This window comes from Myxocyprinus asiaticus, chromosome 6 (genome assembly GCF_019703515.2).
Source record: "Myxocyprinus asiaticus isolate MX2 ecotype Aquarium Trade chromosome 6, UBuf_Myxa_2, whole genome shotgun sequence".
NCBI classification, from domain to species: Eukaryota; Metazoa; Chordata; class Actinopteri; order Cypriniformes; family Catostomidae; genus Myxocyprinus; species Myxocyprinus asiaticus.
The window spans coordinates 49038715-49050978 of NC_059349.1; the positions used below are offsets into that span (position 1 = coordinate 49038715).

Consider the following 12264-nt stretch of genomic DNA (forward strand, 5'->3'; position numbering starts at 1 on the left):
TACCAACATAGTTCAACAATTTGTTATTTTCTGAAACAATAGTTACAACAAACATTCACAAACATAATCGCAATGTTGTGTGGTTGGAACTACAGCTTGCCACTTGTGGCTAGAAGCATAATTTCTTGTTAGTTTGTGGTGTTAATTTTCATTTGACTGCGCCGACGATTCTATTTCTTTCATTCCATACATATCTTCAATTCTACATCTTTCATTCTATTATGACTTTTGACCCCATTTACACCATACATGCACTTAAGAAAGTGACTCATATGATACAAACGCTGTTTTCCTTAGGCTGTTTAACTTTTAATTACCTTTTCCTGTGGGTATAAAAATAGAGTATGTAATGGGGGAAGGGTACAGCAGAAGCACCATGTAGTCTGATCTGATTAGTGCATTGTACGCATTGTCATCTTGTCCCCGTACCTCATTTTTCTCCTCATCTGTAATATCTGTAGGGCTTTACTGGTTGTTTAGATCAGTGTTACTATCAGAAATAATTAATAATTATTTCTTTAGTTATTAATTAATATTTAAATTAATTAATTGAATCTAACTCATATGGGGCTCCAGTAAATGTAGTGTGCTACGTTTAGGAGCAAGTTTGGTTATTAGCAATAATTAATAATTATCAAAGATAATCGTTAATTGTTAACATCGATGAAACATTAATTAAAATTAACACTAGCTTATTGATCATTCAAATTTAACAATCATCAAAGATAATTATCAATTATCAAAAATCAATAGAATATTAATAAGGATTAACATTGACGGGGCACCACCCTGGAATTAGGGACTAATAACCAGATAGTAAAACAGTCTAAAAATTAGATTGTTTTCTTAGGAAAATCGACATCCGAAGAATATCGATTTTCTGAAAAAAAAAACAATGAATGAAGGTTTGAGTCCGAGCACTGACATCCCGTCAGCATGACACAGGCGTATGCAAAACAGACCAAAACACTTCTCTTTGTAATATAAACAAAGTTTATTTATGCAGTAATATCAATTAATAATTAATACAATGCAGTCAATAAACTTCCGACTTACAACTACAAACTAAACAGTGATATGATTAGATATGGAAATCAAAATAATCCTATAACACATAAGGTGTGTGTGTGTGTGTGTGTGTGGTTAGTACGAGAGAGAGAGAGAAAGAATTAAGTGACAGCCCTAAAGCCGATTTCGCAATCGTGGGAGAGAAAGCAGCTGTTAGTTTATTACTCAGAGACGCGGTGGACGGCTCGTAAAATTCCTGCGTTATTTGACTCTTTAATGGATGAACTTGGTTGCTGTCTCACCCGCGATGGCGAAATTGCACAACAATCCAATTTGGTTGGACCACAATACAGCAAAACAAATTCGTGATAATTAATACCCTGAGTATTAATCATGAGCGGACATGGCGGTCCGTAAACTGTACAAGCAAAAACCTTGAAACACAAGAATAACACACTATAATATTCTATCTCTGCCCAGACGTAAACCTCTTACTTGAATCGCATGAGGACACAGGTAGAATGTGTTTTCCTCCGTCCTTTAACTCTGACCCGGTTCCTTGAGGCTCGGGTGATGACGGGAGGCCGTTTCCTCGCTCTGTCGGCGGGCGGTACGGCTGTTGATTCTCGGCGGGCTGGCGGAGAACTCAGAAATGTCGACTTGATTGAAGATGGAAGAGAAATCTTTAATCTCTTCACTTCTGTAGGCAAACGGATGAAGATGCGAATTGCTCGGCGGTCTCCTTCGGATCCGTTAGAGTGTTCGGTTGAACACAGAGTAATCTCAACTCGTCCAGCGAGATGGAGATTTTATGGCTACAGTTTCAAGTCGGACATTACTTCCTTGTGCCACGAGGTTGCACAAGAGAGCAGCGATGAACTGCGTCCACACACTGCAAGCAAAGTTGCTGGAAGCAAATCCCGAAAGCATTTCAGAGGTATTTCAACTCCTGATGATGTCATGGTTTGCGGTGCGTTCTGTTGTGTGCCTCATCCAATTGGAGTTGAGAGTTCGATCCTTTAGTGAGCAAGGCTTCATGGGATTTGTAGTCTGTTTTGGACTCCCTTTGTTTGATTTTGGCGCAATTTTTATCAGTATAATTTACGACTTGGAATGTGGGGGCTTGAGTTAGGTTTTTATGACTGTGTTAGGCCTGCCTTTGTCTTCTATCTGAATACATGAGGCCCAACATATCTCACCAGACCATCTCGTTCTATCCATTATTCCTTCATTAAAAAAACAAGAACAGGAGCCTACCTCTCCTTCTCTCTCCTCTCATTCTTTATCAAACGCTGAGCTGTGGTTGTTTCTACAGCGTTAAATCTCACCTACCACAGACCACGTAAAGAGGTCACCAGCGCCGAGTCTGGTAGCTGGGTGAGAGATAGCATACACCCGACTGAAATACGACATCCTGTGTGTATTTTTGGAGGCCTGAGATGAAGTCTCAAGGGAGCTGATCGGGAAATATCGAGGTCTCCTGGTTTGTGTTTGAATGCCATCCGAAACTCTCCGGATTGTTTGTGGACAGTGGGGTGTCAGTGCACCAGTCTCCGTAGTTTGTTTTATTTGTCTGACAAATGTTAATCTTTGACTTTTTGACCCATGAGACATGTTTTTGAAGATTTCAGAGTTTGGTGCTCTAAGCAAACGGTTAGAAAGGGGTCATTGTAATTATCAAGAGGGTATTGATAAAAGCAGACATTTTGGTCCCTGGCGTATGTCAAGTGTTTATTTAGTTTTAGCTGTGGTGAGTCTGTGAGTCAAAATTATAAAGTTGTGCAAAATATATACATTGGATTAGTCAGGTGATCTTGAGTACACATATACAGAAGTGTATAGTTACGATGGATTACAGATACTTCGTTACTGTATTTAAGTACAGTATTTGAACATTTCTGCTTAAGCACAAATATATCATTTGACTTTCATCTTTACTTCACTACACTTTGAAGATAAAATTAATACTTTTACTCAGATACATTTCTCCAGAACCTTTCGTTACTTTTATAACACAGTTGCAAATGTAAACTGCATGCGGCTTGCTGATAGTGATGTGTGATGCTCAAAATAAATTGTATGAGTTGAGTGTTTTAAACAATTTGATCCTTTTCAATTGGTCAAAACGACTAGAACAGCATTCTGAACGATTCATCACACAAATTGATTCGCAAATCTGAATCAAAATCAGATGATTCAGTTTCTGAGCTTGAATCTGAATCAAAATAAGAGATGTGTTGTGTCTCCACTTGTTTATTAAAAACCTTAAAATATCACCAGGTTTTTTATTTTCTAGGGTGTTGTTTTTCGGTTGCTAGTGTGTTCTAGGTGGTTTCTAAGGTGATCTGGGAGGCTGCTATGTGGTACTTACTGGTCCAAAAGACCCCACCCCTAAGACTTTATGGTTCGGGTCCCTCTTTCAATGTAAGTCAATGGGATTTTTTCATCTGTTTTACCATCCACCAGATGAAAGTTGTAAATCTGATGGCTTAAAAAAATTATAGCACACCTCAACGCCTCAGCGAAACCACACAATTTGAGGTATAATTTACATTTTTGTAGTCATTTTGGATTGTGGAGTACCATGGTATATGATTATGGAAGTTCAGTCAGTACCGTGGTATGTATCAAAATACCTTAGTATTATCACTGAATGTCATCACGCTATGTATTGTGTGGTTAGGGTATATTCAGGATGTTTTGACCAGTGGGGATGGGGGAACTTTCAATGCACTTGTGGATTAGAAGTTTCTCAGCATAGCAGAAAACATTTCTGTCATTGTTCGGTGTAAAAATCGCAGACATCATTTGTTTTGGATGGGCATCTTAAAGGGATTTCCATTCACCGTGTCTCTGACCGCTGTTTAAAGCTTTCGTTTTAACGGCTGTTAGCACCATGAGCCTGCCAACAAAGACTTCTGGTGTTATTCAGATCTCGTCGCTTAGTGTGTGTGGGAGAGGAAGGAAGTGAGAGAGTTTGTGAGTGTGTGTATTGTGTATGTTCCATTAACAAGGAACAATTGAGGTGGTATCACTGCCTGTTAGGTTTAATTTAGAGCTATCTCCAAACTCAATGTGTCTGTGGCTTGGTCACGACCTCTTTAAACCAATTTACAGACGTGTTCTATACTAGAGGCACGTTCTCTGCTACACGACCCAATGGGAGGGTACCAACCTGACCTTTGACCTTTCCTCTGGGTGCTGGGGTTAAGATTGGAGCAGGATGGGGGAGATTATGGAGAGAGAGAGAGAGAGAGAGAGAGAGAGAGAGAGGGAGGGGAGAGGACAAAGAATGGTTTCTTAAGGAGATATACAGGAGCATTTAGGAGCTCTGAGTGCCCACCAGTCCCTTTGTCCTTTATAAACAGCCTGTGAGCACACACACATATACACACACACCATCCTGTTGAATTCTGTTTGTTTTTAAATGTAAAGGGGTTGTATAATGGAAAACTGGATATTCCTTGTTGTTTTGAAGTAGAAGAGTACTATATAGGCTATGGATGTGCACAAGTAATCGATTAATCGAGTATTTATTCAGCTTTAAATATTCTACTAGTAAAAGCATTACTCAAATATTGCAATTTGATTTTCCTTTGTGCCTTTACCTGCAATGGGCAACATTGAAACAGGTTCATTCACCTTCATTCACCTTAGTTCTCCCAAAAAGAAAATTCTGCCATTATTTAAAGTGATTGTATTGCTTCAGAAAACTTGGAAAGTATGTTTCTATGTGTAAGTGCAAATGTTTTTTCATTTTTTCATTTTTGAATCTAGATCTTTTTGTTTATGCATAGTGCTCATTTCTTTTTTTTTCCCCCAATTTGGAATGCCCAATTCCCAATGTGCTTTTAAGTCCTCGTGGACGCGTAGTGATTTGCCTCGGTCTGGGTGGCGGAGGACGAATCCCAGTTGCCTCTGCGTCTGAGATCATCAACCCGCGCATCTTATCACGTGGCTCACACCACTGGCTCAAGATGGCGCCGAGTATGGCTGCTGCGTTGCGAGCTCCGACACAACATAGTAGTGTTTTGTTTGTTTTGTTCACAATTCTTATGTTTTTTGTCTTGGATGTTGTCTGCCTTATTGTCTATGACAGACAAACACTTTTGGACATTGGTTCAGCAATTTCACACCGTAAACCGGACTTCAAATTTCTCAATGCCGACCCGCTGTTTACAAACACGCAAGCGGAGCCCTTTGTCTGGGCAGCACGGCCGCGGAAACGCAAAAGGAAAAGGGGAAACAGAGCCGGCGTTCTCATCAGAGTAAGACGCCTCGCAAATCGACCCCCGCTACCCACTATTCTACTGGCATATGTTCAGTCTCTGGATAACAAGCTCTGCGAGCTGAAAGCACGGATCTCTTTCCAACGAGATACAAGGGACTGCTGCATTATCTGCCTTACGGAAACTTGGATGTCTGCGGAGATTCCAGACTCAGCCATTGAACCCGCGGGGTTCTCCGTGCACCGAGCGGACAGAGCCAAAGACCTCTCAGGTAAAAGCAGAGGAGGTGGTGTATGTTTTATGATCAACAAATCCTGGTGTGATCAGAGGAATGTACATTCTGTCAAGTCTTTCTGCTCTCCTGATCTGGAATTTCTTACGCTTCTGTGTCGACCATTCTGGCTACCGAGGGAATTCACAGCGGTCATTATCACAGCTGTGTACATTCCCCCACAAGCCGACACAGACCGGGCACTCAAGGAACTGTATGGGAGTATAAGTGAGCAGGAAACCGCGCACCCTGAGGCCGCGTTCATTGTGACCGGGGACTTTAATAAAGCCAGTTTAAAATCAGTCGCACCAAAATACCACCAGCACATTAGTTTCAACACACGAGGGGACCGGGTTTTGGACCATTGCTACTCTCCCTTCCGGGATGGCTACAAATCCCTCCCCCGCCCACCATTTGGCAAATCGGACCACTCTTCCATTCTGCTTCTGCCCGCTTACAGGCAGAAACTGAAACAGGAAGCACCCACCCTCAGAACGATCCAGTGCTGGTCGGACCAATCAGATTCCATGCTACAAGACTGTTTTGATTACACGGACTGGGAGATGTTCCGGTCCGCCTCTGATGATGACATCGAGCTTTATGCTGATAGCGTAATGTGTTTCATCAAAAAGTGTGTGGAGGACGTGGTTCCGACCAGAACAATACGGATCTATCCGAATCAGAAACCATGGATAAATAACAATGTTCGCTCAGCACTTAATGTGCGGACCTCCGCTTTTAATTCCGGGAACGCAGAGCATAAACAAGCCAGTTATGCCCTCCGAAAAACTATCAGAACCGCAAAACGCCAGTACAGGAGCAAGATTGAAGGACAGTTTAACACCACCAACTCTAGAAGCATGTGGCAGGGAATTAACATCATCACGGACTTTAAAGGGAATAAAAACTCTGCCATGAAAACCGCTGCCTCTCTCCCGGATGAGCTAAATACTTTTTATGCTCGTTTTGAGGGAAATAACACCGCCCTCGTGGAGAGAGCTCTCGCGGCTGAAGCTACAGAGGTTAGTTCACTCTCCGTCTCTGTAGCGGATGTAACCCAATCCTTCCGACGGGTGAATATCCGCAAAGCCACGGGCCCAGACGGCAGTCCGGGCCGTGTCATCAGAGTGTGCGCGAACCAGCTGGCTGGTGTTTTTACGGACATTTTCAACCTTTCCCTCTCTTTGTCTGTAGTCCCCACATGCTTTAAAACATCCACCATTGTGCCTGTTCCAAAGCAATCAAAAATAGCTTGCTTAAATGACTGGTGTCCAGTTGCTCTGACCCCCATCATCAGCAAATGCTTTGAGAGACTAATCAGAGATTACATCTGCTCTGTGCTGCCTCTCTCTCTTGACCCGTTGCAGTTTGCTTACCGCAACAACCGCTCCACTGATGATGCCATTGCATCTACAATACACACTGCTCTCTCCCACCTGGAAAAAAAGAACACTTATGTGAGAATGCTGTTTGTAGACTATAGCTCAGCATTCAACACCATAGTGCCCTCCAAGCTAGATGAGAAACTCCGGGCTCTGGGCTTAAACAGCTCGCTGTGCAGCTGGATCCTGGACTTCCTGTCAAGCAGACGCCAGGTGGTTAGAATAGGCAGCAACATCTCCTCATCACTGACCCTCAACACTGGAGCCCCGCAGGGCTGTGTTCTCAGCCCACTACTGTATTCCTTGTACACACATGACTGTGTGGCAACACATAGCTCCAACACCATCGTTAAGTTTGCTGATGACACGACGGTGGTAGGTCTGATCACTGACAATGATGAAACAGCCTACAGAGAGGAGGTGCACACTCTGACACACTGGTGTCAGGAGCACAACCTCTCCCTCAATGTCAGTAAGATGAAGGAGCTTGTGGTGGACTTCAGAAGAAAAGACAGAGAACACAGTCCCATCACCATCAATGGAGCACCAGTGGAGAGAGTCAGCAGCTTCAAGTTCCTGGGTGTCCACATCACTGAGGATCTCACATGGTCCATCCACACTGAAGTCGTCATGAAGAAGGCTCATCAGCGCCTCTTCTTCCTGAGACGGCTGAGGAAGTTTGGAATGAACCGCCACATCCTCACACGGTTCTACACCTGCACTGTAGAGAGCATCCTGACTGGCCGCATCTCCGCCTGGTACGGCAATAGCACCGCCCACAAACACAAAGCACTGCAAAGGGTGGTGCGAACTGCCAGACACATCATCGGAGGTGAGCTTCCCTCCCTCCAGGAAATATATACAAGGCGGTGTGTGAAAAAAGCTCGGAGGATCATCAGAGACTCCAGCCACCCGAGCCATGGGCTGTTCTCACTGCTACCATCAGGTAGGCGGTATCGCAGCATCAGGACCCGCACCAGCCGACTCCATGACAGCTTCTTCCCCCAAGCAATCAGATTTCTGCACTCTTGATCTCCCACGATTAAAATACATCAGCACTGCACTTTATTACCCTTACTCTTATATCTCACACCGGACTGTCATAAATGATATTATTATTATATTATATTCTCTCTTAACAACTGACTATCAACCGACAGCCTGAATGTCAATACAGTACAATACTGTACATTCTATATATACTATATATACTTTTTTATATATTTTTATTTTTTATTTTTTTATTGAATAATGTGTATTGTATACTGTACAGTGTATGTTATTATTTGTATATTGTTGAGTGTAATTATGTGTATATCAGATGTTTAAATTGTGCTGTGTTAATTTGATGTTATTGTAAATTGGTACTGTCTCATCACTGTCACGACTGCTATGTTGATCGGAACTGCACCCAAGAATTTCACACACCATTGCACTTGTGTATATGGCTGTGTGACAATAAAGTGATTTGATTTGATTTTGATTGTTGAGCATGTTGCCATGGAGACATAGCACATGTGGAAGCTTCACGCCATCCACCAAGCTCAACTCACCACATGCCCCACCGAGAACGAACCACATTATAGCGATCACGAGGAGGTTACCCCATGTGACTCTACCCTCCATAGCAACCAGGCCAATTTGGTTGCTTAGGAGACCTGGCTGGAGTCACTCAGCACGCCCTGGGATTCGAACTAGCAAACTAGCAAACTCCAGGGGTGGTAGCCAGCGTCTTTACCACTGAGCTACCCAGGCCCAAGTGCTCATTTTTTTTTATAAGAAAAACTGGTTCAAATGTTGAAGGTGGTGGTGTAGTGGACTAAAGCACTAAACTGGTATGTGGAAGGTTGTTGGTTCAATTCCCACAGCCACCACCATTGTATCCTTGAGCAAGGCACTTAACTCTAGGTTGCTCCAGGGGGATTGTCCCTGTAATCAGGGCACTGTAAGTCACTTTGGATAAAAGCATCTGCCAAATGCATAAATGTAACTTGAATTCTAAATTTCAAGTAATCAATTATTCATTTTTTTTTATGTGTTAGAGTACTCGACTACATTATTTCTCAAAATGCCCAAAACTTAATTCACAGTACACCTGGACTATTTATTGAAACTAAGCTGCAAAAGTGGCTCATTCAGACATCTCCATGGTTGTATTGTCATATTTCAGCACATATTGTTTTCTGAACCAGTCACAGTGTAATCCAGGCTTTGAAAAGAAGGGTTAGGGGTTTGTTGAAAAAATAAAAAATAAAAAACAAAAAAAAATACGAGAGCCATTTTAATAGAAATGCTTGCCTACGCGTGCACCACTATAGATAAAACAAGTGTAGTATATGTCCCTTTAAAGTGGATAAACGTTTTGTGTGTAAGCCCATGTTGTGCTAATGGAGTAATAGACTCTCATTCTTTCACTAATGCCTTTTAGAATCATTTCTGGCTTATGAATTGGAACCCTCAAAAGGCTGCTATTAATATTAAAAAACTTTTCACTGAAGGCATCCACAGTTCTTTCAGTTAGTTTTTTTGTTTACTCTCTTTCATTCGTGTTCTCCCTGTCCTGAGGGATGTCTTAATTACATAATTCATTGTTTCATCTCATTTACAGTAAGTGCAAATAAATGCATTGTTCAAGGCCTGTTGAGAGCAGAGGATGAGATAATGGAGAGGGATCTCTGTTGAAGGCAATACACTCACAGTCACTGTCATAAAAAACAGTTCTGTTGGACTCTAGGTTTTACTGATAATATAATTATCTTTTCTATAGTGTCATTCAGACTGTAGCCTCAGATGGGAAGCCTACAGACTATTTGATGTTTATGACTCGCTCAAACATGAAAAATTGCGTGCTTTGAAAGTGCTGAAATTAGACTCTCTCTATATATTTCTTTTCCTGTAAAATGCATTTAGTTCCTTCTTAGAAAAGAAAAGAATATGTAACAGTAATGTTTTATTCACATTTTCCAAACAAAGTATTCCACAGTATAAAGATTGAAATGCACTAAAATAGTTGCAATTCAAGTCACATTAAACGTTTCCCAAAGTCTACATTGGAGATTGAATAATAGAAATATCTAGTCCCTGTAGTTTGCATTTTTCCTTGCAACAGGCATTAAATCTGTTAAACTCAGATCCTCCATAATACTAATAGTTGCTATCCACTTTGCTACAGCACTTTTGAAGCCGCATTTACATGATTTGCTGCTTTGAACTCCACATGAAAAGCGCTTGCAGAGAACATCTTGTTTTGCTTTTACTGTAGTGCTGGCACTGTTCTCGTTATGATACTTCATCCAAAATACGGCTTATCTTAAGTCCCATCTGGGTTTTCTTTGTATAAGAAATTACACTTAAGAGGTCCAGTAAAGGACTTTTGGTAACACTTTACAATAAGGTTCCATTTGTTAACATTATTTAATGCATTAGGTATCATGAACTAACAATGAACAATATACTGTATTTTTTACAGCATTTATTAATCTTTGTTAATGTTAGTTAATAAAAATACAATTGTTAATTGTTAGTTCATGTTAGTTCATAGTGCATTAACTAATGTTAACATATACAACTTTTGATTTTAAAAATGTATTACTATATGTTGAAATTAACATTAACCAAGATTTATAAATGCTGTAAAAGTATAGTTCATATTAACTAATGTTATTAACTAATGTTAACAAATGGAACCCTATTGTAAAGTGTTACCATCACTTGATCATTGACACAGAATCGCTGTTGTATGTGTGTTTGTAGTGTGCGTCAGTGTTATGACCTTGGACACAGCGCATAGTTTCCGCCCTATTCCAACCAGTGTTCAGCACTCACACGGAGCTGAATAAAATGTCAGTCTAATGTGAAAATTGGTAAATGCGTAATCGCAATTAGGAAAAATGAACACATTAAACATTTTAGATGAACTGCATGCGTTAATGAGTTAATTTCAACGGCTCTAGTTAACAAGTGAAGGATTAACTACTTTTCAGGTTACTGTATTATTAATTGTCCATGTTCTAGGCAGTTTAGGATATTGCATTTACGTGTAGCCTGTTTTTATGGAAATAGCATATTCACAATGCAAGTTACGCATTCTGACTAACTTGGTTCGACTTCACCTGTTCATTCGTTTCATTGTCAGCACAGATGTAAGTTGTAATATTACATATATATTGTGGATATAGTGTTTAATCTCATGTATAAATAGAATGCGTTTGAGGGAGGTAATTAACCTGTTTGTAAAGCGGTTAATTTTGCCGGTGTTCAGCTCTTTGTGTTTACGCAGCTCAAGCGGGGAAATACCCAACATACTGGATTTTTGGATTAGATGAATCTATTTTTCTAGGTGTTTCTTGTATGTTTTAATTAAAATCGTCTTTGTTACCATTGCTAAAATCAAAAACCCTTTGTCAACAAACATTTTCATCATTCATACCAAGGGTTGGGAGGGTTACTTTTTTAATGTAATCAGTTACAGATTACTGATTACTTAAAAATAAATGTAATCAGTAACATAATCCGATTAAGAAATAGTAAAGTAATGTAATCAGATTACTTTTGATTACTTTTGGATTACCACAAGGGCTCATATGTAAATAAAGACAAGATCAAATCAATATGATCTCTAAAACTTTCAATTATGCCTTGAATGCAAACAGAACATTTCTGAGTAATATTATGAGTACTGTTGTAGCTGTTATTATATCTAATGAAAAGAAACATGTACACTGCACATACCAAGAAAACAGATAATGAGCTGTTAATGTAGAACAACTCAGTATTTTTAAAGAAATCAGGTGAGTACTCAGTCTGCTACAGAAAAAGAAAATTTCTCATAAAGCAAATACCTAAAGAACAGACGCACTGAATTATGTCTTGGTTAACATTAAACTAAATCTGACAGGATATACCTCAGATTCAAAATGGATTGCAGTTAGTGTGTATAGGCAATTGTAATTTGCACCATTCATTAACTTCAGACTGTATTAAATAGGTAGATCACATGTTATCATCATCATCATCGTTATTATTGTCATATTAATATGCTGGAGAGTGTCTTTCCTCTGCTTGCTCATGATCCAAAGTCAAACATCACCAGCTAACTGTTTATGGCTGATTTCTATGTTTATGTTTCTGTTTAAGGAGGATTTTAAAGGGGGAAAAAGTTTTGATTCCAAAAAGAAAACAAAATCTGGTTTTAAAGAATAGATCAAAACAGATTTAAACTTTTACTTATTCCTAATTACTATAAGTGTTGAACATGCTACATTTGCCCGAATGTCTCCCTCACCCAGACATTTGTACTGTTCTCAACAATAATTTATCAAAATCAGATAAATTCTTCATTTAACTTTTTTAATTTGGTATTTATGTGTACAGT

General features: G+C 40.0%; 1 protein-coding gene across 1 annotated transcript in view; it reads left to right on the top strand.

The window, feature by feature from the left end:
• LOC127443190 (semaphorin-6B-like) overlaps window positions 1–12264 on the top strand; it is a 179442-nt gene that overhangs the window by 88156 nt on the left and 79022 nt on the right. The gene's annotated exons all lie outside the window — the stretch shown is intronic.